Raw genomic sequence first — 13,376 nt, forward strand, 5'->3', positions numbered from 1 at the left:
CCTTTAATTCTCACCACGAACCCCACGAGGCAAGTACTCTGATAACCCTATAGGGTTATTACCAGAATTCCACTGAGAAGACAGGATTTTTAAATTTTTCTTTTAGACAATAGAGAGCCATAGAAAAATCACGTAGGGAAATGAGCTTATATTCATGTCAGAAAGTACATTCTGGATGTGATATGGAGAGACAATACTGGAGAGAGGTAAGAAAGGAGGTAGGGCCCGGCCAGGCATGGCTCAGCGGTTGAGTGTCAACCTAGGATCCAGGTGATTGGGGTTCGATTCCCGGTCAGGGCACATGCCCGGGTTGCGGGCTTGATCCCCAGTTGGGGACGTGCAGGAGGCAGCTGATCAATGACTCTCTCATCATTGATGCTTTTATCTCTCTCTCTCTCTCTCTCTCTCCCTCTCCTTTCCTCTCTCTGAAATCAATGAAGATATATTTAAAAAAAAAAAAAAAAAAAGGTGGTAGGGAGCCTTTCAAGAAGGCTTTGCCATAGTCTATGCAAATTAGAGTAGCCTGAACTTGAACTACTCTAATTTAGGACTTGATCACCCTGATGTGCGGGTTATGGGACTGAGAAGAAACCAGGCTTCAGTGTTTATGGCTCATAAGTAGTATTTTTAAAAACTTACTATATTATAGGACCATAAAAGTTCAGCACTGAGAAGGAAATGTATATACCAGTTAGATCTGTTGTTTTATCAGAAAACCAAGTTCCAGAGAGCTGAACTGAATGACTGAAGCTCAGTTAGCTGTGTGATGCTGACCTAGGACTGGAACTCCAATCTCTCGGCTCCCAGGACAGGGACCTTCTGACACACTAGAATTTAAACTTGTACATGAAAATCTCTGTTATTATTATTGTCATCATCGTCATCATCATCATCATCATCATCACTACTACTGCTAGCTGGATCTCTTTCCTGATAAAAAGTAATGGACTAGAAAATGTGAATCATGTGGCAAAGTGCTTAGGTCACATGGTGAAGTTGCTTAAATACATCAGGTCCATGAAGAGAATTAATAGAATTTTAGAAGGGAACTGTCACAAGGCTTTGCTCCAAATGGCTTGTGAAATGTGTTTGAAAGCTGCTCTGTTTCAAGCTCTGACGGTATTGAATCTATTAGTAAGTAGGAAAGTTGTAAAATGCTTCCTTCTTTCCTCATTAGGGTTTTTCAAGTTGTGGAAATGGCCTCTTCCAGAAAAGCTGTAACTCTGAAAGTACATACACATCTCTAAGAGTAGCATATGGGCTTTTCCTTCTTGTTTGGATCAGACACGTTATAAATTATAAAACTTTATATTTTGAACTCAATCTGGCAGATTTTTTAGTTTGTAAAAATTGCAGAAAAATGATCGTCGCTTGTGAAAACATTTCATTTTATGTCACTAAAAATCACTGTATGGTGCATTTTAATTCTGAATTAAAACATCCTTATATAGTTTTCTTAACTTCAGTGTCTGACTGGCCATAAAAGGCGAGGAGAAAGAGAAACAGGAGGAATACTAGGGAAAAGTTTCTGAAATTCTTCTTTGTGTACCCACGTAGTTTCCCTGATGATATTTGGTTTATTTAGGAAAGTTGCCAGAAGGATTTGGAAATTTTTCTAGTCCTGATTAATGATGGTAGTTTTAATTTACTTTTCTCCCATGTCTCTGATTCTTATCCTGTACAAAAATCTAGACCTCCAATTGTTTTATCGGGGTAACTGGGAATTAGATATACACTAGGATGTTTCAAAAGTCAATTTAGTCTAAGTCTGAGCTGCATCTCCAGGGAGTTAATTAGAAACATACCCGTGGGCCAATGCTGGGGATTAGAAGGAATTATCTTCAGGAAGTCAGTTTTGATACATATTGTCTTGATTTAATGGAATGTTCCAGATTCAGGAAGCATAGATGGAGCCCCGAGGAATGTATAGGCATATTTTAATAACTTGAACTTGACATATCAAGTTATTTAAGTTAAATGGAAGGAGACATCTTGGCTCATCTCATCTGTAATGAATCACATGGCTTTGAATAGCTTTAGCATTTGACTCTTGAAAGTTCTGTGTGATTTTAAGCAGTCTGCCATAGAAGCTGTCTAAAACTACCTCCGTATAACTGACTTTCCAAATTAAGAAATTCCCTCCACCGCTTTTTTAAAATACCCCGACCAATGCCCAGGGCCTGCTGAATATCCTTGGCCGATAGTTCTTCCCACATACTACCCCTCCCAGGTCTGAGTTGAATGGAACAAAGGGTCAGTTCTTTTGTTTCTGACCAGAAGTTACATCATTTAATTAAATATTATGTAAACCCATCAGAAATGAGTGCAAAAAGAGTTTTTTATGAAAATCAAAACACAATAATATGACTTGGAAAGACAATAATAGCAAATGACTAATATAAGACTGACTGTCCATTTATGGGTAAGGCAACATTAAGAAATTGGAAAGCAAACTCTAAAAAGACAGAATTTGGCATTCAGCTGGCTTCATAATAAAAAATGTTTTATAAAAAGCTCCATTTGCTCATTTATTCATTCAAAAACCATTTATTAGGTACCTACCATGTGACTAGCATTTTGCTAAGCTCTTGGGATGTGTCCCTGAATAAGGCAGGGTCCCAAAGACAAGGTTCCTTCCCTCCAGGAGCTCGTGACCTTTCCGAGAAGTCAGACACGCGTGCAGACGGTCACAGTGCAGAGCTCTGGGCTGGGTGTGCGCACGCATCCCTTGCTCTGAGCATGTGGCGGGGTAGGAGCCACCAGCTGTCCTCTGGCATCGTCGGGAAAGGCCCTGGTGATCGGGGGAAGCTTCAGCCCGGGTAGGGTTGGGTGGTGAGCTGGGGAGGAGAGAGGCCGAAGCCTCTCGGGAACCACGCATGGATGAGGGAGCGCGGGGCGCTCGGGACAGCAGCTGTGCGGGGGACTCGCGTCCCTCGGAATGGAGGCTTTCCCGATCCTGGTCATTTGGGCCCTGCCCGCGTCCCAGTCACCGACCTTTCTGCTTCTCGGGGACTGCTTAGTACCCAGGAAGAGAATGCTGAGCTGGAAGGGTTCCTTGCCTTTTAAAAGAAATACAAGCCCAGGACCAAGACGGAGGCCTCGCTGGAGGCGGTGGCAAAGTTGGGGGGGGAGCGGGAAGGGCATGACCTGTGGAGGGAGGGCGTGAATTAAAGGAAGGGCCTGAAGGTTTTGTTTATTGTAGTGGTTTCCAAACGTTGTCTACCCAGGATTTATCGCTTCTGGCATCAGACTGAGCCTTACAGACCCCATTTCACTTGATCGCCCGGCGTGTGTTTCTTCATGTCCCGCGGGGAACGCTGCTGTGCTGCGCGGGCCCTTCCTGCCCCGCTCGCCTCCCGGTGTCCCTGCAGCTCCAGCCAAACGGCCGCATTTCCCCGCACACTGTCTTCCCCCTTTTGAAACCTATTCAAAGTACCTGCTTGTCTTAAAAATATGGGAAAGCAAGTTTTATTCAGTGTAATACTAAGATCGTAGGTTGCAGTTTGAAGCAAAATTAGTTATAATCCGTATCTACTCACTAGTTGATCTCCAGATGGGGTGAGTGAAATGGTTAAACGAGAAAGAGATGAAAATAACCTAAAAAGCCAGCATGAAGTAAGTTACTTATCAGATACTTGGAGGGATAGTAGCTTTTAAAGAAATGAGACTGCAGAACATATTAAGAGAAGAGAACTTATAAAGTTAATTACATGAAAGTAACAAAAGAAATATGTGTATTCAGCAGTAAACTTAAATGAACAGGAAATACATTGACCAAGATATTTTCATTAATATGACAAATAAGATCTTAAAATCTATTATCCATAAAAAAAACCAAACTGTCATGAAAGTAATTTAAAAATCATTAAGGTTTTTAAGGGGTTTACCTAAGGGATAGGTAAAATATATGAATAAAAAGATAGTTCAAACAAAAGGAAATAAAAATAAACAACTATGTAGGGTAAATGTTAAAAATCTTTACTAATGATTTTTATAAATAACAATATAAGTAAAGACCTGCAAAATCAGCCATGTGATAGTATAATCTGATTGCAGGTAAAATGCTAGAGCTCAGAAGTTATTTCAAAACTATTAAATGAATATAAATTTTTAAAAATACAATTTAATTTTGACAAGAAGTGAATTCGGTATGTTTGTATACTGCTATTGTTGTTAATAACGGATACCTGCTTTTGGAAGATTCCTCTGTTGATCTACTCAGCAATTCAACATCTCCCTGACAGAGTCTGGGAACAGAGCAGTGAGTGAAGTCACAGGCAGTGCAGAGCAGGACCTGGCTGGTAATAAGGGTACTTATGTCCTTTCTTTGCCAAATGCTGGTTTGGTTTCCCCTTTTATATGTTCCCATTGCCCCAAGTCATGAAGTTGATGCTGATGGCTAACATGTGCTGAGTGCCTACTATGTGCTGAGTTCTAAGTGCTTTGAATATATGACGTCTTTTTTTTTTTTTAAATATATCTTTATTGATTTCAGAGAGAGGAAGGGAAAGGGAGAGAGAGAGATAGAAACATCAATGATGAGAGAGCCATTGATCGGCTGCCTAGCCTGCAACCCAGGCATGTGCCCTGACCGGGAATCGAACCCCAATCGCCTGGATCCTAGGTCGATGCTCAACCGCTGAGCCACGCCTGGCCGGGCTATATGACGTCTTTCAAGCCACAGAACAACGCTACGAGGTGGTTTTGACTTAGCAAATGTTTTAAAATGCTAAATTTAGCTTCATTTCAAGTCCTTTTCTGAAGCTAAGGATGAAACAAGTAATAAGCAGGTATTAACGAATTTAGCAGGAGTATGAACTTGGTTTCCAGAGACACCTTAGCAGAGTCTGCAAATTATAGGGGTGAAATAAATACAGATAGATTTTTAAGTTGATTTCAATCTAATGTATGTACACGTAGGTCGTATTACTTTTTGAGAAAGTGTTTTGCAATGATACTAAAGAAAATGCCAGGCTACAACTACAGTGGCATCGTGTCCCAGCAGATTGTTGCAGTTACCCCTGTAAAAGGATGAAGCGCGACACTGTTTCTATGAAACCTGTTTCACTGCCCATGAGGCTTCAGAATCATCATTTCCCCAACTTGGTGTGTTCCTTCAATTCTCCCAGAGGAAGTCAGCTTTTCATAAACTCATGAGCATTTTATTAACTGCTATGTCAGTAAGTATGAAACTTACATTTGAATTGGTGCCTGATCATACATTCAAAATCAAAGTCAAAACAAAGCACATCACCCATCGGCTCAACCCCTGCCCCTCTCTACAAATTGCAAGTGGCTGGGTATACATTTCCCCCTGTTTTAAAGCTTAAACCCTGGCAATCATTAGATAAGAGGAGGACATCTGAATTTCACTGTATTTACAAATTGGTTAGACTTTGGAGAACCAGAATTTCAGGGATGGAAACGAACCTGTGGGTTGTATCAGTGGGCAATTGGTGGACACTGTAATCCACCAAGTGAAATGATTTGCCCCACTTTTCAGAGATTGTTACTGAAGGATGCCCTAATCCCCAGGTGTCTGGGATTCCTGTGTTTATTCTGCAGACTGCAAATGTTGCTTTGTTTTTCCTAAGGGTGAAAGAGCCTTGGTGTTGGGGAATTTCTAAGAGATAGCACCACACAGTGCCTGTGGATGAAGGGTATGAGTGGAATTTTGTGATATGCTCGATATATGGAGCTCCTTAGGTTATGCAAAGTGCAAAAGGAGATCAAATTAGATCGCCCACAGCCACAGTGAGGCTCCTGATAAAGGAAGAAAAGCCCTAAACAAAGCCGAGGTGATGAATGGCCTCCTCCCGAATTAGAAGCTCTGGTATGCGTGTGGGGTGGGGTAGGGCCTCCTATCTCTGGGTTATAAACAGAATGTGGTATCGAAGCCCTAACAACCAGGGACGTTCTTGGAATTTTTGTTTGTATTAAGGTTGATATTTGCATTCGTTGAAATCTGCCGTCCAGTGCACTTCGGTGTTTGATGGGTGGGATGGAAATGGTCTTATTCATGTCTAAAGCATGAAAAGAAAGATTCTGGCACAGAGAGCATGGTGGGTGCATTTTTAACTCTTATTAGGGCCTCTTCCCTTTGCCCCAACATTTCTTTGGATTCCCATTTTCCCTTCTGCAGGTATGATTGAGAATACTAATCGCTTCCCTCACACATGAGAAAAATCCTTCAACCAATAGAATGATTATATGTTCAATGAGTTTTAAGTGAATCTTTCTGGAATTTGACTTGAATCTGCCTAAATAGTTACTCAAAAGTGGGAGAGGAAGGCCAAGGCCAGGAACACAAGGCACGTTTGCAGCGCACGTTTCACGTGTGTGCAGGAGAGGGTCTGTTGACCCTCACTTAGGCTTGTTCTTTATTTTTCCCTGATTCTGATGCCTACGATTCTTTTAATTTTTTAATCTACTTATTTTTTAATTTTTCAACTACAGTTTATTTTCAGTGTTATTTTGCATTGGTTTCAGGTGTATAGCACAGTGATTAGACAGTCATATACTTCATAATGTATTCCCCTATATTTCTAGTACCCACCTGACAGCATGTGTCATTATTACAATATTATTGACTCTTTCCCTGTGCTCCCCATGACTTTAAAATATATATTTATATATACACACATACATATATATATATATCTTTATTGATTTCAGAGAGAGGAAGGGAGAGGGAGAAAGAGAGATAGAAACATCAACAATGAGAGTCATTGATCGGCTGCCTCCTGCACAGCCCCTACTGGGGATCAAGCCTGCAACGTGGGCATGCGCCCTGACTGGGAATCGAACCTCAATTTTATGGATCATAGGTCGATGCTCAACTGCTGAACCATACCCGGCCTGGCCCCCTATTTTGTAACTACCAATGTGTACTTCTCAATCTTGTCACCTCTTTCATCCAGTCCCCCAACCCCCATCCCCTCTGGCAATCATCAGTCTGGTCTCTGTGTCTGTGTAACTCCTACAGTTCTTATCTGTCCTGGTCCTAAGTTACAAGTTTTCATTTATGTTTTTTCTGTTTCACTGCATTGATTTTTATAGGCAGCCCTGTATGCTGTGGAAAGAAATGGGAATCTGGCCCTTGTCTGTCTGTCTAGCCAGCTTTTCTCAGCTTCTCCCTGTCTCCTATGCTCCTGCCTTCTCAGCCTCCTTTCCGTTTCTGGGCCTTTCTAAACCATGTCTCATCTCAAGACTTTAGCTCCTGTTATTTCTTCTGCAAACACTCTTTTGCCAACTTTTCATGTCACTGGATTCTTCTCCGTTTAGGTTTAGCTCAAATGTCACCTCCTTGGTCAGGTTGTTCTAGACCACTCTATCTCATGTTTTCTTGGTGGAGTCTGTGAGTGAGTCAGTATATGCTGGCAGACAGATCATCAAGAACTGGCCGAAGGCAGTGTCAGAGCACAGTTGCAGATCTCTACATTCCATTACCGCCCCCCAAACCTAGATTGTAATAAATGCCTGCTAATCTCCGTGCTTCCTTCCTGGGCTCATGTGTAGGCTTAGACCTCCTCTGTTCCTCTGTTCTACCTTCAGAAGAATGGGGGGACCTCCATCTCTGCTTTCAGTCCCAGGTTTCTGTCTATCTGTCTGTCTGTCTGTTTTTGTGGGAGGCATAACGGAATCACAAGGCAAGCCTACAGTTTTTCTTGTTTTAAGAGTAGGATAGGTTCTTGAAGTGAGCAATGGTTTGCATCAATTAATTGTTATCTAACATATTTGTTATCTGGAAGCTTTAAACAGCTTCAGTAGGAGCCCACTGTCTGGCTGAATAGAGTTGAAGGGTGCCCTGTAAAAGAGGCCACTGTAGGTATGTTTAGGGCAGGGGTGGGGAATGTCTGGCCCGCGGGCCGTATGTGCTGTTCTTCTAATCAGAGACACGTGGCAAAGTTGCAGCAGTTATGTGAAGCAAAGTTGTGTGTGTGTGTGTGTGTGTGTGTGTGTCTGCTCTGTGAGGTGACAGGTGCAGGCTTCCCTCCGAGTGGAGGTTTGTGTCCCAGTTCTGCCCCAGCCACAGTGACTGTCCGCTGGCACAGAAAGCAAGAGGATGGTGGTGGGGCCTGGGCGCTGCTGCAGGAAACTCAGGGATGTCCTGAGAGCACCTTTTGGGGATAAACAGTTGACGTGTTTTTATAGTGAGCTAAGATAATAGGAAAGACAGAGAGGGTATAGCTTTTCATAGTGCAAATCTTTACAAAATTCAGTTGGCCCATATCCATATACAAGTCACTCATGTCTATTCATTCAGACTAGGTTCCAGTTTGCGATATGGATTGTGACTGTGATTCCATCAGCCCAGCTTCTGCAGGGCTGCGAGCTGTTTTATAAACCAGAGCGGATGGTGGAATGCATGGAAACTTTTGACATATTTTAAGCCCCCGACGTGGTGTTCCAGCCTGGGCCCTTTCGCTCATGTCAACCTTTTATAGTAGTGCAGGGAGATAGGTCGAGGGGTTGTCATGAAATGATGGTTTCTGGAATAACAGGCTGAGGGCCCATAGACCTCTTGTTATTTGCAGTAGGTCCCGGGTGACCACAGGATGCAATGTAGTGAGTTATGGGGATGGCCAGCTGAATGGTAACTTATAAAGTTCTGGGCTTTCTCAGCCAGCATTCTGTGTGGCACCTCTGGTTACACTTTCTAAAATGTGCGTGCCGTGGCTCGACCTGCAGCCAGCATAGCACAAGCTTCGCAAGTCCGCCTTACAGATAACTCACTCTTTTCCCTCTCTGTGTGTTGAGAAGGTTTTCTAGAACACTGGCAGCCAGACTGTAGATCACCAGGCAATGTTTTGAGAGTGGCATGAACTTTTGAAACAGAAAGAAACCATTCATCGTTAAGTCCTTAAGTTTGTAGGTTGATTTTCAACTTGTTTTCTTTGATATAAAAGACTATTTAGGTATAAAAAGATCACCTGCCACAAAGGACTCAATGTGTATTTATTTAAAGAGCTGAGGAAAAGAACTTTATGTTGTAATTTAGATTTTAGAAAATGCTGGAACAGGAGAATAGACCTCCCCCCATTCATAAATGTTCCGGGATTATGGCTGTGTCCACCTAGACTCGTGCAGTCCTTGAAACTTGTGTGTGGAAGCTCTCTCGGGTTTAAAGGTAGATTGAAACAAAACTAAATTCCTTTAGATTTCAAAGTCTGCTGGTGGTTCTAGAACTATCTAATAAAAGTCAATTGTTTTTTGTTTGTAGAAAGATGATTACAAATGTGAAGTTATTTTAGTGTAGATTATAGATGGTCATCTTTGAATGGTAGTGCGGGGCCGTAAAAATGATCCCACGAGCTAATGCAAAATGACCACATACAGAATGATCTTCATGATCAGTGAATTATTAAGTTCCATGACCTTGAAAATTGTTTTTTACTAAAACTCTCTTACTGTAGGTTATAAATGTATCGGGGAATGAGAAAAAAAAATAGTAAAGCTAATATTTATTTAGTGCCCTGTAATTCAAATGTTAGAAACACCGAGAATGAACGTGTTTTGTTTCTTCGAGTAGAACTTACCAAGAGCAGCTGGAGCGTGTTTGCCGCTTTCTTGCCGTGTAGCTTAGGGTATGGAGCGTGTCTTCTCGGCCTCAGTCACTGGTCGCACCCCTTTCGGAGCTCGGCCCGGCTGCCAGCGTCGCGGCCCCGGGCTTTCGCAGCGGAAGCTCTCGGGGCGCTCCTTCAGTGTTGCTTCCTCTGGCGCATCTTTGTCTTTTTCACCGCAGCCGCTTTCCAGTTCCATTCCAGTGTTGCCTTCTGTCATTTTTCCCCCTTGCACTTTTTGTTGTTGTGGAGCCTTTTAATTACCCGCTTCCGTAAAATGTTATTGATTTTGCCACTGCGCTATGAGGAGGCGACACACCTACACGCTTTCCCGCCTGTGCCTGACCCGGGAGCAGATGTGCAGGGATCCGTCACCAACAGACTTTGGAGGAAGCGACATGATCGGTTACCGATCGCAGTGCGCATCTGTTACTCACGCAGCGTGTGTGGACCAGAGAGCTCGCAGCGAAGCTTGAGCTTGATGCGGTTGCTCACCGTTAATACACTGTGGCAACTGCAGCTCCAGCCATGCTGTTGGGGGACTGGTGTTAATTAACTAAACGGCGGAAACTGAAATTCATGCGTATTGGAACCATGCAGAGTGAGTGGTGCCTGTATTCCAGTTATAAATTATTTGTAGTACATTTAAATCTTGGCCTGGCTCCCCTTGCCCATGACACATTGAATCCGTCCAGGGAAGCCAAGCTGTGACTTAGAAATCCAGATCAGAGTTGGAGTGGGAGTTAGGACGCCTTCGACTCAACCTTGGAGTCCGCTTTGAGGCGTCTTCCCTTACCCAGCACCTCAGAGGACACCAGGCGCTGGAGAAAGCTCAGTTCAGACCCCGTCCAGCATGGGCAGTTTGGGCTCGAACTGCCGCGTAGACGCTGGACGTAGTTTCTCAGTGGTCACCCTGGTCCTTTTTCTCTGGCTCCCTCTCTTCCTCCACTGCCTCCCCTCTGTCTTGGCCTGCTGTGCACTCTCTGTGTCCCGTCTTCATCTTGCACCAGTTCTCCCTCTGTCATTATAGTGCTTCGTGTTTCTTTCAACTCTGTTGCCATCGTCCTGATCCATGTGTTTTTCAACTTGTATTTTAATAGTCTCCTAACTGGCTCCTCCACCTAGTCACTCTCCATCGCAACTAATCCATCAAAAGAGTCATCTTCCTGGAACACTCTCTCAGCCTGTTTAATTCTCTCCTTGGAGCCTCCAAAACAACTTACTAATTACAAAATAAAACCCAAACTTTTTATTGAGGCTTTATCCATAGTTTGACCCAAGCCTACATCTTCTAGTTTATCACTTGACTCCTCCCTCAGGAACTTGGGGTTTCAACAACACAAACTTTCTCATTTTCTCCTAAATATCCCTGCCTCCCCTCCTTTCCACATAGTGTCCTGCTAGGATGCCGTCGGTTGTTTTTCTGAATCTTGCCCAGTTTCAAAGACTTACCCCAAATGATCCCTCCCATAAAGTCTATTTTGACTTCCCAGAAATGACTCCTGTCTTCTCTGAAGTTCCACAGGATTTATAGTTTATATTTTCCAATTGTCACTTATTTGCTGATCTGTGCTTTTAGTTACCATGTATTATCTAATCTCCCTGGTTAGCTAGCTCTTAACGCTCTTGAGGGCAGGGACTGAATCTTCCGTAGTACCTAGAATGGCATTTGATAGAGCAGTAGGCATATATTTTTCATCCAGTATTTTTTTGAGCTGCTGCATTTATTCTAGAAGCTGAGTTACATGCTAGAGGTAAACATAAACAAGATAAAGTCCCTGACCTCACAGGGCTGTAGTTGAATGAGGCATACAGAAAGGCCAGCAGACACTTGTAACGCAGTAAGCCACGTGGCATGGTGAGCAGTGCGTCAGAGTCCACGGAGGCATAGACAGGCACCAAACCTAGGTGACAGGCAATAGCACATGCTTCTAGAAGAAGTGAGGTTTAAGCAGGGTCTGAAAGGCAGTAGATCGACTGGTGAGAGAGGCTGCAGGGAATGAGTGCTCTGGGCCAAGGACACAGCGTGGATAAAGCTTGAGAGGGGCCAGAGAGCCTTACACGCTGAGGACCTGGACACAGCTCTGTGCAGCGGGATTGTAGGGAATGAAGCGAGATCCTTGAGTGATGCGGTTCCAGAGGGAACGAGGCCCTGTGGTGGGAAAGAAGGGCATGTATTTGGTGAATGTTGAGAAGGGAGGACTTCCAGGACTGGGCGTTTGTTTGGACGGGAAAAGCGGTAGAGTTGCCGTCAGGTTTCTGTGAAGGCCGCCTCGCGCGACCAATGCGGGCATCGGGGAGAAGACGGCGGGTTACGGCCAATGCGGGCATCGGGGAGAAGATGATGGGTTACGGCCAGTGTGGGCATCGGGGAGAAGACGGCGGGTTACAGCCAATGCGGGCATCGGGGAGAAGACAGCGGGTTACGGCCAGTGTGGGCATCGGGGAGAAGACGGTGGGTTACGGCCAGTGTGGGCATCGGGGAGAAGACGGCGGGTTACGGCCAGTGTGGGCATCGGGGAGAAGACGGCGGGTTACGGCCAATGCGGGCATCGGGGAGAAGACGGCGGGTTATGGCTAATGCGGGCATCGGGGAGAAGACAGCGGGTTACGGCCAATGCGGGCATCGGGGAGAAGACGGCGGGTTACGTTTTGGACTCGTTGAGTCTGAGATGTCTGTGGACTGACTATCTGTGTGGACGTGTGTAGTAGTAGGCAGTTTGGAGCCAGCAGAAACCTCTTGCTGGGAAGTAGAACTTTGGGAGACGTCAGCATATGAGGGTGAAATCGTAGAGGAAGAGTGTGCAGAGTTAGGGAGCAAGAGGATTTTAATACCAAATCTTAAAGCCCATGAGTGTTTAGAGGACAGGGAAAGAGTGGCCTCTGCAGAGGACATTGAGATGGGCGAAGAGGAAGGCGCAGCCGATGAGTGGGCCTTGGAAACCAGGGGAAGACGGAAAGCCGCCCCTTTGCTTCAGCAGCGTGGAGCCCATTAGAGATCCTTGTGAGAGAAGCTTCCAGGAAGGGGTGGGGGAGGGGAAGCTCCACCTGGCCAAGCTAGACCCTAGTGTGTGGGGAGGTGAACAGATGATTCTTTGGGAAAGTGTGGTCGTGGAGGGGAGAATTGAAACACGGCAGAAGCTGGAAGGAAATGGGGTTGTGAGGGGCTTTTAGTTTTTAAGCCGGTAGAAATCTGCTCATGCTTAAAGGCCGGTAGGAAGAATTCATTAGTGAGAAGGAGCTTGGCCATAAGCAGTGTTTCGTCAGACTTTTAAACTCCTCTGAAAATTCCTCACCCAGTGTGCCCTTTTATCTTTCGGTATTCTAAATAAATTAAATTCCAAACTGCTAATCACTGCATCTTCTAGGTTTCACTGTGGTCTTGTTATCCCAGTGAGATTGCAGATTCTGGGCATGCAGGATTCAAACCGTCTCTCTTACTAAGGAGTCACACTCAGTTCGGTGTGTTTCGGATTGTATTCTCAACAGATATTATTTTTAATATTCTCCTTGGCTTCTTTGTTTTTTCTTTGAGGAAATGTTTAATGGCCACTGTGTACCAGGCATCATTCTAGGTGCTAAGAACCTAAAGGTCACTAGGCCAGACATATCCCTTTATCAAGAGTTTATAATCTAGGAAGACAGCTCATGAACTAGGAATTCAATAGGAAAAAGTAATTACAGAATGCAGAAGACACTTAAAAGGACACTGAGATAGACAGTAATCCTGAGTGGCTCCTCTACATGTTCCCTTCTCATGAATTCTTTCCATTGTTGGGGAGAGCACCGCAAGGAAATGGAGAGTTAAATGAC

The 13,376-nt window shown here is 44.2% G+C and overlaps 1 protein-coding gene across 16 annotated transcripts in view; it reads left to right on the forward strand.

Moving 5' to 3' along the window:
• Positions 1-13,376, forward strand: part of LTBP1 (latent transforming growth factor beta binding protein 1) — a 313,392-nt gene that overhangs the window by 148,726 nt on the left and 151,290 nt on the right. The window lies entirely within an intron of this gene.

This window comes from Miniopterus schreibersii, assembly GCF_964146895.1.
Source record: "Miniopterus schreibersii genome assembly, chromosome: 13".
In the NCBI taxonomy this organism is placed as follows: domain Eukaryota; kingdom Metazoa; phylum Chordata; class Mammalia; order Chiroptera; family Miniopteridae; genus Miniopterus; species Miniopterus schreibersii.